Here is an 18267-nt window from a genome sequence, read left to right as displayed (position 1 = left end):
TGCGTGACAGTGCGTCCCCTTGAAGACATCGGCCCAGAAGCCTGCTGGTGGTGACATGGCCGGTGATGGACAGCTGGGCACCCTGGGATATGCAGCCCTCTCGCTCCCCCGCCGCCGCGCACTTGTTGATGCGCCCGAGTGCAGCGTGTAGGGGGGGTCCCGGCTCATCTGCCCCCTCTCCGCAGGCCAAACGGACTCCTCAGCGCTGCCTCTGGGGGACTTTATGGGGAATATAACGTGTCACAAAATGGATTATATAGCATAAATGTGCTGATGGTGTGACGCTCAGGTGTCACAAGATGGATTATATAGTATAAATGTGCTGATGGAGTGACGCTCAGGTGTCACAAGATGGGTTATATAGCATAAATGTGCTGATGGAGTGACGCTCAGGTGTCACAAGATGGATTATATAGTATAAATGTGCTGATGGTGTGACGCTCCGGTGTCACAAGATGGATTATATAGTATAAATGTGCTGATGGTGTGACGCTCCGGTGTCACAAGATGGATTATATAGTATAAATGTGCTGATGGAGTGACGCTCAGGTGTCACAAGATGGGTTATATAGCATAAATGTGCTGATGGAGTGACGCTCAGGTGTCACAAGATGGATTATATAGTATAAATGTGCTGATGGTGTGACGCTCAGGTGTCACAGGATGGATTATATAGCATAAATGTGCTGATGGTGTGACGCTCAGGTGTCACAAGATGGGTTATATAGCATAAATGTGCTGATGGTGTAACGCTCAGGTGTCACAGGATGGATTATATAGCATAAATGTGCTGATGGTGTGAGGCTCAGGTGTCACAGGATGGATTATATAGCATAAATGTGCCGATGGTGTGACACTCCGGTGTCACAAGATGGGTGATATATCATAAATGCAGAAATTACGGCGCTCTACCCCTAAATGAAGAATGAAGCGAGATCTGGGTTTAATCTCAAAAGAAATTATTTATTGTGCATAAACACAGGTGAAATGGCTAAAAAAGGTGGGTGATTGGCAATCTGTGCCAGTATAGTGTATCACTTGATTTTGGGTGCTTCACTGTCAGGGCTGGGCAGTCCTGGTCTCCTGCTGAGAAAAACCCCCAAGGTTCTCCAGCTATGTCACTTTTGATGTTTGCTGGTGGGGACAGTGGCTGGTCTACCTAATGCGGGTTAGGTCAGCAGGTCAGGGCGGTCAAAGCGTTCTGGACAGTGGGGGGGGGGGGGGGGGGGTTGAGAAAACCAATACAGTTCCTGGAGAAGGCGGCTGAGATTGGTGATAGTTCACCAGGGTCAAGTGTCACGGGAGAAAACTGCAGTCCGTTGGTGGGTGGCGAGCGTCTGTGCAGGTGGCACCGGAGGACGGCGTCCCTTACCTCGGGTGGTGCACCCGCACTGCCTGCGTCTCGATCCTCGTCGGCGGCTTGCTTCTGCTGGTGGGCGTTTTCGGTGTCGGGCTGCTCCTGCAGCTCTGGTATCACGGTGCTTCAACGCCGGCTGGTATGACTTCCGGGTCGGGCGATCTCGCGAGATCTCGTCCGCCGGGAGCTTACCTAGCCAGACGGTGCTCCGTGCGCTCTACTCCGAAAAGTGGAGGAGACTTAGATGTGAGAGAGAATATGAGAGATGTGTTGTGATATATCATAAATGTGCCGATGGTGTGACACTCTGGTGTCACAAGATGGTTATATAGCATAAATGTGCTGATGGTGTGACGCTCAGGTGTCACTGGATGGATTATATAGCATAAATGTGCTGATGGTGTGACGCTCCGGTGTCACAGGATGGATTATATAGTATAAATGTGCTGATGGTGTGACACTCAGGTGTCACAGGATGGATTATATAGCATAAATGTGCTGATGGTGTGACGCTCCGGTGTTACAAGACGGTTATATAGCATAAATGTGCCGATGGTGTGACGCTCGGGTGTCACAAGGTGGATTATATACTGTAGCAATAACGTGCTGATGGTTTGAAGATCAGGTGTCACCATTTTGACCTTTTAAATTAAAATGTGCCCTCGCGAATGAAAAATGTGCTCTCGCGAATGAAAAATGTGCCCTCGCGATTGAAAAATGTGCCCTCGCGATTGAAAAATGTGCCCTCGCGATTGAAAAATGTGCCCTCGCGATTGAAAAATGTGCCCTCGCGATTGAAAAATGTGCCGTTCCCGTGATCAGCACCCTGCCCTAAAAAATTTCTAGAGTGAACACTAGGTAGGCTACTATAGTTACACACAATTTGTCAGTAAAATGTGATATACTGTACAGGGTAGTCGTTTATAGTTACACAATGTGTCAGTAAGCCAGTGATATACAGGGTAGGTAGATGTTACACTGACGGTCAGAGAGCAGTGATTCACTCCTAACATTCCGTTTATAAATCGTTAATGGTATCATTCAGTGTTAAAGACCTAGATTGTTCGCCCACCAGGTGAAGCAATATCTTTATCAATATCTCGTTTGCTAACAATATTGCATAGAGGTGATTCAGTATATCCAATCAGCCTTCCGCAGCTATCTATCCTATGGCTTACAGGTAACTCCACTATTGAGCCCTTCTGTCTAGGCCACACACAGTAACCTATCACTGTTACCATAACAACACAGGTGTTCCGCCAATGCGCATTTCACTTTAATGGCTTTATCAGGGTTGCACATGACCAGTAGCGGTGCCCGAACAGACCTTCTGAGAGCACAGAGGCTGAAGCAGCACTGACAGACCCCTACCCAAACTTTAGTATGGTACTTGGCAAGGCCTGATACACTTGACAGCATTAAGACATGTTATATTGGTATAAAAAACCCTGCCCCAATCTGCAAAGCGCCTCCCACTTTGGTAATATATTTGCCAATTTCAGGGTTGTAAATTGAGGCAGGTAGGAGATATGCTATTCTGCCCTTGCTTATACATACACATAGTCTAAAGGTGGCCATACACACTCAGATTTATCTTCAGATCTGGCTGCTTGAAACAAAACAATGGTTATGGATGAGAGCAAATGACAGTTGATCATTTGCTTGGAAATGTTGGAAAACAGACAAACTGTCACTCATCCATAACCATGTTTTTGTTCCAACCAGCCAGATCTGAAGATAAATCTTACTAGTGTATGGGCACCACTTTATTTGTATACATATATTTGCCAGTCTGGCTGCTGCTAATACCTGTGTAATGACATCACAATGGCCCTGTGATGACATAACAGTGATTCTATGATGTCACAATGCCTGGTGAGCCAGGACGGAACACTAGGAGTCATTCTGTTGCCTGGTCCCGACTTGTGCAGTCAGAGCTTTTGAACGTGTCTGATTATTCAGCATTTTCAGTTCATATATTGTGTTTGGAGAGGAGCAAGGAGAGAGAGGAGAGAGAGTAGGAAGGAGGAGACAAACGGGAGCAGCCCTGCGCTGCGTCCCGTTCTATAGTGGCAAGGTAAGTGCGCTCTTATTTCTATTCATTCTTTTTGTTTGAGCAATTGGGGTTCTTCATGGATTTCTTAAGGGGCGAGGCTCACCTGAAAGTGGGCGTGTCATAGCATAGAAGGCGGTTATGTCCCAATTTAGTGGGTGTTTCAGGGGGTCTTTGCCCAAACCTGAGGGGTTATTTATTATTTATATCACTGTCGGTTCCCAATGACCCCCAACATTTTTGGCGTTCAATATGAGCTAAAATCGTTATTCGATTCCAGTGGGTTTGTGTCCCCCCTTCCCCCCCACACACACACACACACACACACACACACACAAACACTTTTTTTATTTTGGTTTAAACCCTTTCTTTTTGTTGGTGGTTAAATAATCACAATTTGCATGTTACAATGGGCACCGATATTATGCCCACATTTCACTGCAAATGAGGTTGCTGATAAATGGGCTTTAAATAATAAAGCCCTTTATTTCCCCCATTACTCCATTATGGTATTGTATTCGCTGATACCTGCATATCTGTGGTCAGTTGTGTAACACATATTTATACTGATCCTACTAGCGGAGCATTGTGATTCCGGATTATAATTGTATGAATATGAAATGAATTGTAACATTGTGACAGGAGATCGGGGACCATATTCACTTTTTTGCTTTTCATGGCGCCCAGAGAGGTCGCGTATAGTAGCGTAAAGGGCTCGCTTGGCTGCCTATTTCCGCTGCCTATCAAGCAGGTAAACTCCATCCCGCCAAAGGCACGCCCACCCCGCCACACAAATACCCGCACTATGCTGCAAACGCGTACGCTTACACATTCACGCGTAAGCACCCGCATCGAATGATTTTTCCTCTGTTCGTTGTGTTTCCGTCCATTATGACTAGAAGGGATATTTGTGTATAGCTTATTTGTTATTTAATATTTCTATTTTATCTTTAATTAAGGTGACGCAGTTAGTCAAACTTGCTACAAGAGGGGAAATGGCCCAATTGCCATCAGAGAGCCAAACCAAACAAGAACCCCGGGAGAGGCAGATGCCCCCGGCACCGCGGGTAAGACAGGCCCCACCGCCTCCCCGCGAGAAAAAGGCACCACCGCCTCCACGCGAGAGAAAGGCACCACCGCCTCCCCGCGAGAGAAAGGCCCCACCGCCTCCCTGTGAGAGAAAGGCCCCACCGCCTCCCTGCGAGAGAAAGGCCCCACCGGCACCGAGGGAGAGACAGGCCCCACCGGCACCGAGGGAGAGACAGGCCCCACCGACACCAAGGGAGAGACAGGCCCCACCGGCACCAAGGGAGAGACAGGCTCCATCGGCACCAAGGGAGAGACAGTCCCCACCGGCACCAAGGGAGAGACAGGCCCCACCGGCACCAAGGGAGAGACAGGCTTCCTCACCATTGAGGAATTCGCCCCTGTTAATATCCACGGTGTGGCAAGAGCCACCGTCACGATCAACGGAATGGTATACGCCCCCATCACCATCCATGGAGAGGCAAGAGCCCCCGTTCCAATCCACGGAGTGGCATGAGAACCCATTCTCAATAGACTGGTATTCCGAGATCCCGGAAACATCCCCGGAGTGGCAAGAGTCTCAGGAAGCATCCACTGAGTGGCAAGAGTCCCAGGAAGCATCCACGGTGTGGCAAGAGTCCCTGGAAGTATCCATGGTGTGGCAAGAGTCCCAGGAAACCTACACGGAGCGGGAAGAGACCCAAGAAACATCTATGGAGTGGCCCCCCGTCACCACCCACAGAGTGGTATACGCCCCCGTCACCATCCACGGAGTGGTATGCACCCCCGCCGCCATCCACGGAATGGCATGCGCCCCCGTCACCATTTACGGAGTGGCAAGCGTCCCTGTTAAATATGGAATATTGCACATAACAACCAATCAGACTGTATCTATTATCTCCTATACGATACTTAATAAATGAGTAGTCTAGATAATAGACAAATTATTTATTTAGTATTGTCTAGGAGATACTAGATAGAATCTGATTGGTTGTTATGGGCAACATCCCATCTTATACCCCATCATGTGTTATTTCCAACAACAATTTGGGTAATAAAATGAGTGGTGAATAATACTGTATCTCTGTGGTTATTTCCTCATTTGGAGCGTCTCCATGCTGGGTGAATGCTTGGCGGCTACAGTGTCAGAATATGTCAAATAAAACATGTGTACATTTACTTTTTTAAATATGTCTACACACATCTCAGAGGGTTCCTTGGTCTATGAGAAGACCTAGCCATTACCCGATAATTCTGTCTGCACACATCTCAGAGGGCTCCTTGGTCTATGAGAAGGACCTAGTCATTACCCATCATTCGCCTGTCTACACACATCTCAGAGGGTTCCTTGGTCTATGAGGAGACATAGCCATTACCCATGATTCTTCTATCTGCATACATCTCAGAGGGTTCCTTGGTTCCTTTCTCCTATCTACAGACATCTCAAAGGGTTTCTTGATCTATGAGGAGACATAGCCATTACCCCATCATTCTCCTGTCTACACACAACTCAGATGGGTTCCTTGGTCTATGAGGAGATGCAGCCATTACCTCATCATTATTGTGTCTACATACAGGACATCTCAGAGGGTTCCTTGGTCTAGGAGGAGACCCCTTGGTCTAGGAGGAGACCCCATCATTCTCCTGTTTACACACATCTCAGAGGGTTCCTTGCTTTGGTCCTTGCAGTATTTAAAACAGCCATTACAATCCTGTAATTTCAGTAATGTTACAAATGCCTGGGGAGTTCATACAGTAGGTTGCGGCACATTCAAAATGTTACCTCAGGAAACAAAATGGCCACTTCACAAAGCGCTGCAGTGAGGCCCCTCGTTCGCAGTGACTGATATTTTGCATCTTCCTAACAAGTTTGTGCTAAAATAATGCACACAAACCAATATTAGCATTGCTGTCTGTCAAAAAAAGTGTATTAGTAGGTCGACGATAACTAGGTCAACGGTCATTAGGTCAACCACTATTGGTCGACAGTTGGAAAGAGATAAAAACAGCCAACCAGCTTCTAACTGCCATGTTACGGCCTGTGTTTCAAAAATGTCAGCTAAGAGCTGATTGGTTGGTACCTTAGCTCTCTCCAATCTTTGATAAATATCCTCCTTACAGACACAGCAGGCTTCTTCCGAACACTTCAAGTCCAGCGCTTATTTGGTGCAGACAAGGAAATGGGTAATTATGTCCTGACAGTACAGTGTATAGAATACAAAAAGACCGACAAGCCTTGATGAACAGCACACGTGGCACACTTATCTCTCTCCTTATGTACACACCACTGGAGAGTGGTATAGTCAGATGATTATCGATTTTGGCCACACTTTATTTCATACAAACGGAAAAGAGGAGACGCCCAATCCACATGTGGAAGGGAATATGGATTGTATGCTCCACTGGGGCAGGGACTGATGTGAATGTTCAAATATTCTCTGTAAAGTGCAGCGGAATCTGTGTGCGCTATATAAGAAACTGCTAATAAATAAATTAATAATATAGGGATGTATGGTATTTTCTCCCCACTCAGGCAGGCATCTTCGATGATGGGTATCCATATATAACAAGAATCCCTTTCAATACTGCAGTCATCTCTACTGTATAAACCAGTTTGAGGTGGAGAAGAGGAGACTAATATACCTTCATAGGGATGTATTATCTATTGAAAGCGCTGATGAACGAGACACGATTTCATATGGTCTTGCATATGATCTTTTTCTTTCATGTGTTTATATGGTGTGGGGACACCATCCCTGTGTCTTCATCCACCAAGATGCATTCTACGCGCGATTTGAACACCTTTATATTACTTTCATACTATAGAGTAGGCTACTATAGTTACACACAATGTGTCAGTAAGCTAGTGCTATTACAGGTAGAGATGAGCGGGTCCGGATCCCCGAGATCCGACAGATCCGAATCTCGGGATCCGAGGCGGCTCAGGAGTTCCCGCCTCAATTCCGGACCGAAAACGAGGCAAAACATCATCATCGCGCTGTCGGATTCTCGCGGGAGCGGGATCTTTTAAAAGACGCACGCGCGCTCGACATCTTCACTCCAATCTTGGAGAGTGAAGAGGGTGGTTGGGAAGTGGTGCTTTGCTCCGTGCCATGCTGTGCTGTGCTCCGTGACCTGCCCTGTGCCCTCACTGCCCTGAGCCCTGTAGTGTGATTTAAATAACTAGGTGCTGCAGTGCTCACACGCAGGGGCTGCAGTGTCCACTGTCCAGGGGCTGTCCTGTGGTCCGTGCCCTGTTGTGATTTATTTAGCCCTAAGCCCTGTGTTGTGATTTATTTAGCCCTGAGCCCTGTGTTGTGTGCTTTAACTAACTAACTCAGTGCTGCAGTGCTCACACGCAGGGGCTGCAGTGCTGCTGAGTAGTACACTGAGTACAGGGGCTGCAGTAATACAAGGGGCTGTGTCCAGTGTGACGGCCTATATCCATTGTCCAGTGTCACGAGTCACGACATATATCCTGTGTCCAATGTGACTACATATATCCATTGTCCAGTGTGACGACATATATCCTGTGTCCAGTGTGACGACATATATCCTATGTCCAGTGTGACGACATATATCCATTGTCCAGTGTGACGACATATATCCTGTGTCCAGTGTGATGACATATATCCTGTGTCAAGTGTGACGACATATATCCTGTGTCCAGTGTGAGGACATATATCCAGTGTCCAGTGTGACAGATATATCCATTGTCCAGTGTGACGACATATATACTGTGTCCAGTGTGACGACATGTGTCCAGTGTGACATCTAACCATTGTGTGACGGCATATATCCAGTGTCCAGCGTGACATATATCCATTGTCCAGTGTGACGACATATATCCTGTGTCCAGCGTGACATATATCCATTGTCCAGTGTGACGACATATATCCAGTGTCCAGTGTGACATATATCCATTGTCTAGTGTGACGACATATATCCTGTGTCCAGTGTGACTACATACATCCAGTGTCCAGTGTGACAATATATATCCAGTGTCCAATGTGACATATATCCTGTGTCCAGTGTGACGACATATATCCTGTGTCCAGTGTGACTACATATATCCAGTGTCCAGTGTGATGACATATATCCAGTGTCCAGTGTGACGACATATATCCAGTGTCCAGTGTGACATATATCCATTGTCCAGTGTGACAACATATATCCAGTGTTCAGTGTGACATGTAACCATTGTGTGACGGCATATATCCAGTGTCCAGCGTGACATATATCCATTGTCCAGTCTGACAACATATATCCTGTGTCCAGTGTGACATATATCCATTGTCCAGTGTGACGACATATATCCTGTGTCCAGTGTGACATGTAACCTTTGTGTGACGGCATATATCCTGTGTCCAGCGTGACATATATCCATTGTCCAGTGTGACGACATATATCCAGAGTCCAGTGTGACATATATCCATTGTCCAGTGTGACTACATATATCCAGTGTCCAGTGTGACAGGGGCTGTGTCCAGTGTACAGGGGCTGTGTACAGGGGTTGTGTCCAGTGTACAGGGGTTGTGTCCAGTATACACGAGCTGTGTACAGGAGCTGTGTCCAGGGTCCAGGGGCTGTGTCCAGGGGCAGTGTCCAGTGTGATGGCTGTATCCAGTGTACAGGAGCTGTGTCCCGGGGCGGTGTCCAGAGGCTGTGTCCATTGTCCAGGGGCTGTGTCCAGGGGCTGTGTCCAGGGTAACGGGCTGTGTCCATTGTCCAGGGGCTGTGTCCAGGGTGACGGGCTGTGTCCAGTGTCCAGGGGCAGTGTCAAGTGTGAAGGCTGTGTCCAGTGTACAGGAGCTGTGTCCAGGGGCGGTGTCCAGAGGCTGTGTCCAGTGTGACGGCTGTATCCATTGTCCAGGGCCTATGTCCAGTGTGACGGGCTGTGTCCAGGGGCAGTGTCCAGGGGCTGTGTCCATTGTCCAGGGGCTGTGTCCAGGGTGACGGGCTGTGTCCAGTGGCAGTGTCCAGTGTGAAGGCTGTGTCCAGTGTACAGGAGCTGTGTCCAGGGGCGGTGTCCAGAGGCTGTGTCCAGTGTGACGGCTGTGTCCATTGTCCAGGGGCTGTGTCCAGTGTGACGGGCTGTGTCCAGGGGCAGTGTCCAGGGGCTGTGTTCAGAGGCTGTGTCCATTGTCCAGGGGCTGTGTCCAGGGTGACGTGCTGTGTCCAGTGTCCAGGGGCAGTGTCCAGGGGCTGTGTCCAGGGACAGTGTCCAGTGTCCAAGGGGTTGTGTCCAGTATGACCGGCTGTGTCCAGTGTAAAGTATGAAAAATAAATAAAAGTAATAAATAAAATAAAAACACATTTTTGGAGGATGATGGAGGAGGAAATAGTGGAAGATCAGCAACCTGATAGAAGTGCTGAAGCTGCTACCACCAGTCATGACAAGGCCGATACCTCTTTGTATGTGCTCTTTGGAGCATTTCTCTTTTTTTGGGATAGTTTATTAAACTGCCACCCTGTCTGCCCCTGCAGTGCCGCTCTGCCAGGTTGGAAGTGTAAGGTCCACATGTACTGTATGTGATGCCGACTGCTGTCGCTTAGCTTAGTCATCCAGCTACCTCGGTATACCCTTTTGGCCCAACTACAGTAAATGAAAACAATTTTGTAAGCTGTGAAGTGATCAAAATTAACTAGAAATGAGTGGAAACTAATGTTATTGAGGTCAATAATACTTTAGGGGCAAAAACAGGCCCAAATTCTGTTATTTTAGCCATTTTTAGCATTTTTTTAAAAAAAATCCAGATCCAAAACCAAAACCCACAATGGTGGTTTTGCCAAAACCAATCCAGATACAAAACACGAAGGGAGATCCAGATCCAAAACCAAAACCCGAAAAGTGGCCGCCGCACATCTCTAATTACAGGGTGAGCTGCTAAACTTACACACAATATGTCAGTAGTTACTCACAAAGAGTCAGTAAGCCAGTGCCATACAGATAGGCTGCCATAGATACACACAATGTGTCAGTAAGCCAGTTCTATACAGGGTAGGCTGCTATAGATACACACTATGTGTCAGTAAGACATGCTATACAGGGTAGGCTGCTATAGATACATGTAATCATACCCTCCAACATTTGAAGGGCAGAAATCGGTACACCCCAGAAAGGGGCGTGGTCACATGCAAATGGGGGTGTGGTCACGGCCAAAAGGGGGCGTGGTCACCCCTTTCCGAATGTGAGCACTGGCAGATATAAACAAGGGTGAAAGGGAGCTGAGCATTAATACCAATACACCTTAGTACTAAGCCACCATGTGAGTCTGAGACAGTCACTGTGACTTAGACTGTCTCACATGGTGGCTTAAGTTAGTGGGCTGCTGGCATATTAAATCAGCATATATTTAATATACTTATTTTTTTTAAAGTATATTAAATATAATATACTGATATAATATGCCAGCAGCCCACTTATAAAACTAAGCCACCATGTCAGACACTGCAGAAGGTGGAATACATGATATGGCCAGGCTGGATACTTATATTTTATTTACATATGTGTGACTCACAGTGAGACGCCTCTCTGGAGGATCATCTGAGATGATCGCTCTCAGGCTTTGCTGCAGCTAGCTTGAAGGCAGCGGCTCCGGGCCCGGTCAGATCCCCCCTGCGCGCCCCGGCTGGCCACCGCAGTGACAGTCTGCCCTGCTCTGCCTTACATAATGATCACTCTTTCGCGCCCGCCGCCCTCAGTGTCTGCGCATGCGGGGGAGACTATAACTAGTCTCATGAGTCCCGAGTGCACTGACTGTGTACGGCGCTGGTGCGGCACGTGACGTCATGACGTCTTGCAATGCCCGCCGGCGCCGCAAAGCACTCATGGGAATGGAACCTGGGAAGGAAGATCCGGGCACCGCACGCACACTGAGAAAAACCGGTACATTCGGTACAAAATGATTTTGCCGGTACAGACCGTTAAAAAACGGTACTGTACCGGCAAAATCGGTACAGTTGGAGGGTATGTGTAATGTGTCAGCAAGTCGGTGCTATACAGGGTAGTAGTGTTCCCGCTAGGCTTATTTCACGGGGCGCTGCGCCCTGCCCCTTTTATAGCTGCCGATTTTCGCCCTGCCTGTTTCTGCCCGCCCTGCATAGTTAATAGCCGCTGCCGCGCTAGAAGTCTCCTCCCGCTGACAGTGTAAGCTGCTAGCGCGGCAGCGTGTGGACACTCCCCCCTCAGCCCTGACATGCCGCAGCAGCGGGGGGGACAGTGAGCACCAGGAGATCATGGGGCAGAGGCTGCTCTGTGCGTGACAGTGCGTCCCCTTGAAGACATCGGCCCAGAAGCCTGCTGGTGGTGACACCTGCTGGCTGGAGGCAGTGCTTGGCCCCCGGGGCCGGTGATGGACGGCTGGGCACCCTGGGATATGCAGCCCTCTCGCTCCCCCGCCGCCGCGCACTTGTTGATGCGCCCGAGTGCAGCGTGTAGGGGGGGTCCCGGCTCATCTGCCTCCTCTCCGCAGGCCAAACGGACTCCTCAGCGCTGCCTCTGGGGGACTTTATGGGGAATATAACGTGTCACAAAATGGATTATATAGCATAAATGTGCTGATGGTGTGACGCTCAGGTGTCACAAGATGGATTATATAGTATAAATGTGCTGATGGAGTGACGCTCAGGTGTCACAAGATGGGTTATATAGCATAAATGTGCTGATGGTGTAACGCTCAGGTGTCACAGGATGGATTATATAGCATAAATGTGCTGATGGTGTGAGGCTCAGGTGTCACAGGATGGATTATATAGCATAAATGTGCCGATGGTGTGACACTCCGTTGTCACAAGATGGGTGATATATCATAAATGTGCCGATGGTGTGACACTCTGGTGTCACAAGATGGTTATATAGCATAAATGTGCTGATGGTGTGACGCTCAGGTGTCACAGGATGGATTATATAGCATAAATGTGCTGATGGTGTGACGCTCCGGTGTCACAAGATGGGTTATATAGTATAAATGTGCTGATGGTGTGACACTCAGGTGTCACAGGATGGATTATATAGCATAAATGTGCTGATGGTGTGACGCTCCTGTGTCACAAGATGGGTTATATAGTATAAATGTGCTGATGGTGTGACACTCAGGTGTCACAGGATGGAGTATATAGCATAAATGTGCTGATGGTGTGACGCTCCGGTGTTACAAGACGGTTATATAGCATAAATGTGCCGATGGTGTGACGCTCGGGTGTCACAAGGTGGATTATATACTGTAGCAATAACGTGCTGATGGTTTGAAGATCAGGTGTCACCATTTTGACCTTTTAAATTAAAATGTGCCCTCGCGAATGAAAAATGTGCTCTCGCGAATGAAAAATGTGCCCTCGCGATTGAAAAATGTGCCCTCGCGATTGAAAAATGTGCCCTCGCGATTGAAAAATGTGCCGTTCCCGTGATCAGCACCCTGCCCTAAAAAATTTCTAGAGTGAACACTAGGTAGGCTACTATAGTTACACACAATTTGTCAGTAAAATGTGATATACTGTACAGGGTAGTCGTTTATAGTTACACAATGTGTCAGTCAGTATACAGGGTAGGTAGATGTTACACTGACGGTCAGAGAGCAGTGATTCACTCCTAACATTCCGTTTATAAATCGTTAATGGTATCATTCAGTGTTTAAGACCTAGATTGTTCGCCCACCAGGTGAAGAAATATCTTTATCAATATCTCGTTTGCTAACAATATTGCATAGAGGTGATTCAGTATATACAATCAGCCTTCCGCAGCTATCTATCCTATGGCTTACAGGTAACTCCACTATTGAGCCCTTCTGTCTAGGCCACACACAGTAACCTATCACTGTTACCATAACAACACAGGTGTTCTGCCAATGCGCATTTCACTTTAATGGCTTTATCAGGGTCACACATGACCAGTAGCGGTGCCCGAACAGACCTTCTGAGAGCACAGAGGCTGAAGCAGCACTGACAGACCCCTACCCAAACTTTAGTATGGTACTTGGCAAGGCCTGATACACTTGACAGCATTAAGACATGTTATATTGGTATAAAAAACCCTGCCCCAATCTGCAAAGTGCCTCCCACTTTGGTAATATATTTGCCAATTTCAGGGTTGTAAATTGAGGCAGGTAGGAGATATGCTATTCTGCCCTTGCTTATACATACACATAGTCTAAAGGTGGCCATACACACTCAGATTTATCTTCAGATCTGGCTGCTTGAAACAAAACAATGGTTATGGATATGAGCAAATGACAGTTGACCATTTGCTTGGAAATGTTGGAAAACAGACAAACCGTCACTCATCCATAACTATGTTTTTGTTCCAACCAGCCAGATCTGAAGATAAATCTTACTAGTGTATGGGCACCACTTTATTTGTATACATATATTTGCCAGTCTGGCTGCTGCTAATACCTGTGTGATGACATCACAATGGCCCTGTGATGACATAACAGTGATTCTATGATGTCACAATGCCTGGTGAGCCAGGACGGAACACTAGGAGTCATTCTGTTGCCTGGTCCCGACTTGTGCAGTCAGAGCTTTTGAACGTGTCTGATTATTCAGCATTTTCAGTTCATATATTGTGTTTGGAGAGGAGCAAGGAGAGAGAGGAGAGAGAGTAGGAAGGAGGAGACAAACGGGAGCAGCCCTGCGCTGCGTCCCGTTCTATAGTGGCAAGGTAAGTGCGCTCTTATTTCTATTCATTCTTTTTGTTTGAGCAATTGGGGTTCTTCATGGATTTCTTAAGGGGCGAGGCTCACCTGAAAGTGGGCATGTCATAGCATAGAAGGCGGTTATGTCCCAATTTAGTGGGTGTTTCAGGGGGTCTTTGCCCAAACCTGAGGGGTTATTTATTATTTATATCACTGTCGGTTCCCAATGACCCCCAACATTTTTGGCGTTCAATATGAGCTAAAATCGTTATTCGATTCCAGTGGGTTTGTGTCCCCCCTTCCCCCACACACACACACATACACACACAAACACTTTTTTATTTTGGTTTAAACCCTTTCTTTTTGTTGGTGGTTAAATAATCACAATTTGCATGTTACAATGGGCACCGATATTATGCCCACATTTCACTGCAAATGAGGTTGCTGATAAATGGGCTTTAAATAATAAAGCCCTTTATTTCCCCCATTACTCCATTATGGTATTGTATTCGCTGATACCTGCATATCTGTGGTCAGTTGTGTAACACATATTTATACTGATCCTACTAGCGGAGCATTGTGATTCCGGATTATAATTGTATGAATATGAAATGAATTGTAACATTGTGACAGGAGATCGGGGACCATATTTACTTTTTTGCTTTTCATGGCGCCCAGAGAGGTCGCGTATAGTAGCGTAAAGGGCTCGCTTGGCTGCCTATTTCCGCTGCCTATCAAGCAGGTAAACTCCATCCCGCCAAAGGCACGCCCACCCCGCCACACAAATACCCGCACTATGCTGCAAACGCGTACGCTTACACATTCACGCGTAAGCACCCGCATCGAATGATTTTTCCTCTGTTCGTTGTGTTTCCGTCCATTATGACTAGAAGGGATATTTGTGTATAGCTTATTTGTTATTTAATATTTCTATTTTATCTTTAATTAAGGTGACGCAGTTAGTCAAACTTGCTACAAGAGGGGAAATGGCCCAATTGCCATCAGAGAGCCAAACCAAACAAGAACCCCGGGAGAGGCAGATGCCCCCGGCACCGCGGGTAAGACAGGCCCCACCGCCTCCCCGCGAGAAAAAGGCACCACCGCCTCCACGCGAGAGAAAGGCACCACCGCCTCCCCGCGAGAGAAAGGCCCCACCGCCTCCCTGTGAGAGAAAGGCCCCACCGCCTCCCTGCGAGAGAAAGGCCCCACCGGCACCGAGGGAGAGACAGGCCCCACCGGCACCGAGGGAGAGACAGGCCCCACCGACACCAAGGGAGAGACAGGCCCCACCGGCACCAAGGGAGAGACAGGCTCCATCGGCACCAAGGGAGAGACAGTCCCCACCGGCACCAAGGGAGAGACAGGCCCCACCGGCACCAAGGGAGAGACAGGCTTCCTCACCATTGAGGAATTCGCCCCTGTTAATATCCACGGTGTGGCAAGAGCCACCGTCACGATCAACGGAATGGTATACGCCCCCATCACCATCCATGGAGAGGCAAGAGCCCCCGTTCCAATCCACGGAGTGGCATGAGAACCCATTCTCAATAGACTGGTATTCCGAGATCCCGGAAACATCCCCGGAGTGGCAAGAGTCTCAGGAAGCATCCACTGAGTGGCAAGAGTCCCAGGAAGCATCCACGGTGTGGCAAGAGTCCCTGGAAGTATCCATGGTGTGGCAAGAGTCCCAGGAAACCTACACGGAGCGGCAAGAGACCCAAGAAACATCTATGGAGTGGCCCCCCGTCACCACCCACAGAGTGGTATACGCCCCCGTCACCATCCACGGAGTGGTATGCACCCCCGCCGCCATCCACGGAATGGCATGCGCCCCCGTCGCCATTTACGGAGTGGCAAGCGTCCCTGTCACTGGAGTGGCATGCACCCCCTATACCATCCAAGGAGTGGTATGCACCCCTGTCACCATCACGGAGTGGCATGCACTCCCAATGTAGAGGCGTCCCACTACATTTCAACTTCTGTTAAATATGGAATATTGCACATAACAACCAATCAGACTGTATCTATTATCTCCTATACGATACTTAATAAATGAGTAGTCTAGATAATAGACAAATTATTTATTTAGTATTGTCTAGGAGATACTAGATAGAATCTGATTGGTTGTTATGGGCAACATCCCATCTTATACCCCATCATGTGTTATTTCCAACAACAATTTGGGTAATAAAATGAGTGGTGAATAATACTGTATCTCTGTGGTTATTTCCTCATTTGGAGCGTCTCCATGCTGGGTGAATGCTTGGCGGCTACAGTGTCAGAATATGTCAAATAAAACATGTGTACATTTACTTTTTTAAATATGTCTACACACATCTCAGAGGGTTCCTTGGTCTATGAGAAGACCTAGCCATTACCCGATAATTCTGTCTGCACACATCTCAGAGGGCTCCTTGGTCTATGAGAAGGACCTAGTCATTACCCATCATTCGCCTGTCTACACACATCTCAGAGGGTTCCTTGGTCTATGAGGAGACATAGCCATTACCCATGATTCTTCTATCTACATACATCTCAGAGGGTTCCTTGGTTCCTTTCTCCTATCTACAGACATCTCAAAGGGTTTCTTGATCTATGAGGAGACATAGCCATTACCCCATCATTCTCCTGTCTACACACAACTCAGATGGGTTCCTTGGTCTATGAGGAGATGCAGCCATTACCTCATCATTATTGTGTCTACATACAGGACATCTCAGAGGGTTCCTTGGTCTAGGAGGAGACCCCTTGGTCTAGGAGGAGACCCCATCATTCTCCTGTTTACACACATCTCAGAGGGTTCCTTGCTTTGGTCCTTGCAGTATTTAAAACAGCCATTACAATCCTGTAATTTCAGTAATGTTACAAATGCCTGGGGAGTTCATACAGTAGGTTGCGGCACATTCAAAATGTTACCTCAGGAAACAAAATGGCCACTTCACAAAGCGCTGCAGTGAGGCCCCTCGTTCACAGTGACTGATATTTTGCATCTTCCTAACAAGTTTGTGCTAAAATAATGCACACAAACCAATATTAGCATTGCTGTCTGTCAAAAAAAGTGTATCAGTAGGTCGACGATAACTAGGTCAACGGTCATTAGGTCAACCACTATTGGTCGACAGTTGGAAAGAGATAAAAACAGCCAACCAGCTTCTAACTGCCATGTTACGGCCTGTGTTTCAAAAATGTCAGCTAAGAGCTGATTGGTTGGTACCTTAGCTCTCTCCAATCTTTGATAAATATCCTCCTTACAGACACAGCAGGCTTCTTCCGAACACTTCAAGTCCAGCGCTTATTTGGTGCAGACAAGGAAATGGGTAATTATGTCCTGACAGTACAGTGTATAGAATACAAAAAGACCGACAAGCCTTGATGAACAGCACACGTGGCACACTTATCTCTCTCCTTATGTACACACCACTGGAGAGTGGTATAGTCAGATGATTATCGATTTTGGCCACACTTTATTTGATACAAACGGAAAAGAGGAGACGCCCAATCCACATGTGGTAGGGAATATGGATTGTATGCTCCACTGGGGCAGGGACTGATGTGAATGTTCAAATATTCTCTGTAAAGTGCAGCGGAATCTGTGTGCGCTATATAAGAAACTGCTAATGAATAAATTAATAATATAGGGATGTATGGTATTTTCTCCCCACTCAGGCAGGCATCTTCGATGATGGGTATCCATATATAACAAGAATCCCTTTCAATACTGCAGTCATCTCTACTGTATAAACCAGTTTGAGGTGGAGAAGAGGAGACTAATATACCTTCATAGGGATGTATTATCTATTGAAAGCGCTGATGAACGAGACACGATTTCATATGGTCTTGCATATGATCTTTTTCTTTCATGTGTTTATATGGTGTGGGGACACCATCCCTGTGTCTTCATCCACCAAGATGCATTCTACGCGCGATTTGAACACCTTTATATTACTTTCATACTATAGAGTAGGCTACTATAGTTACACACAATGTGTCAGTAAGCTAGTGCTATTACAGGTAGAGATGAGCGGGTCCGGATCCCCGAGATCCGACAGATCCGAATCTCGGGATCCGAGGCGGCTCAGGAGTTCCCGCCTCAATTCCGGACCGAAAACGAGGCAAAACATCATCATCGCGCTGTCGGATTCTCGCGGGAGCGGGATCTTTTAAAAGACGCACGCGCGCTCGACATCTTCACTCCA

Source organism: Crinia signifera, chromosome 19, assembly GCF_055691185.1.
Source record: "Crinia signifera chromosome 19, ASM5569118v1, whole genome shotgun sequence".
In the NCBI taxonomy this organism is placed as follows: domain Eukaryota; kingdom Metazoa; phylum Chordata; class Amphibia; order Anura; family Myobatrachidae; genus Crinia; species Crinia signifera.
This window is presented reverse-complemented; position numbering follows the sequence as displayed.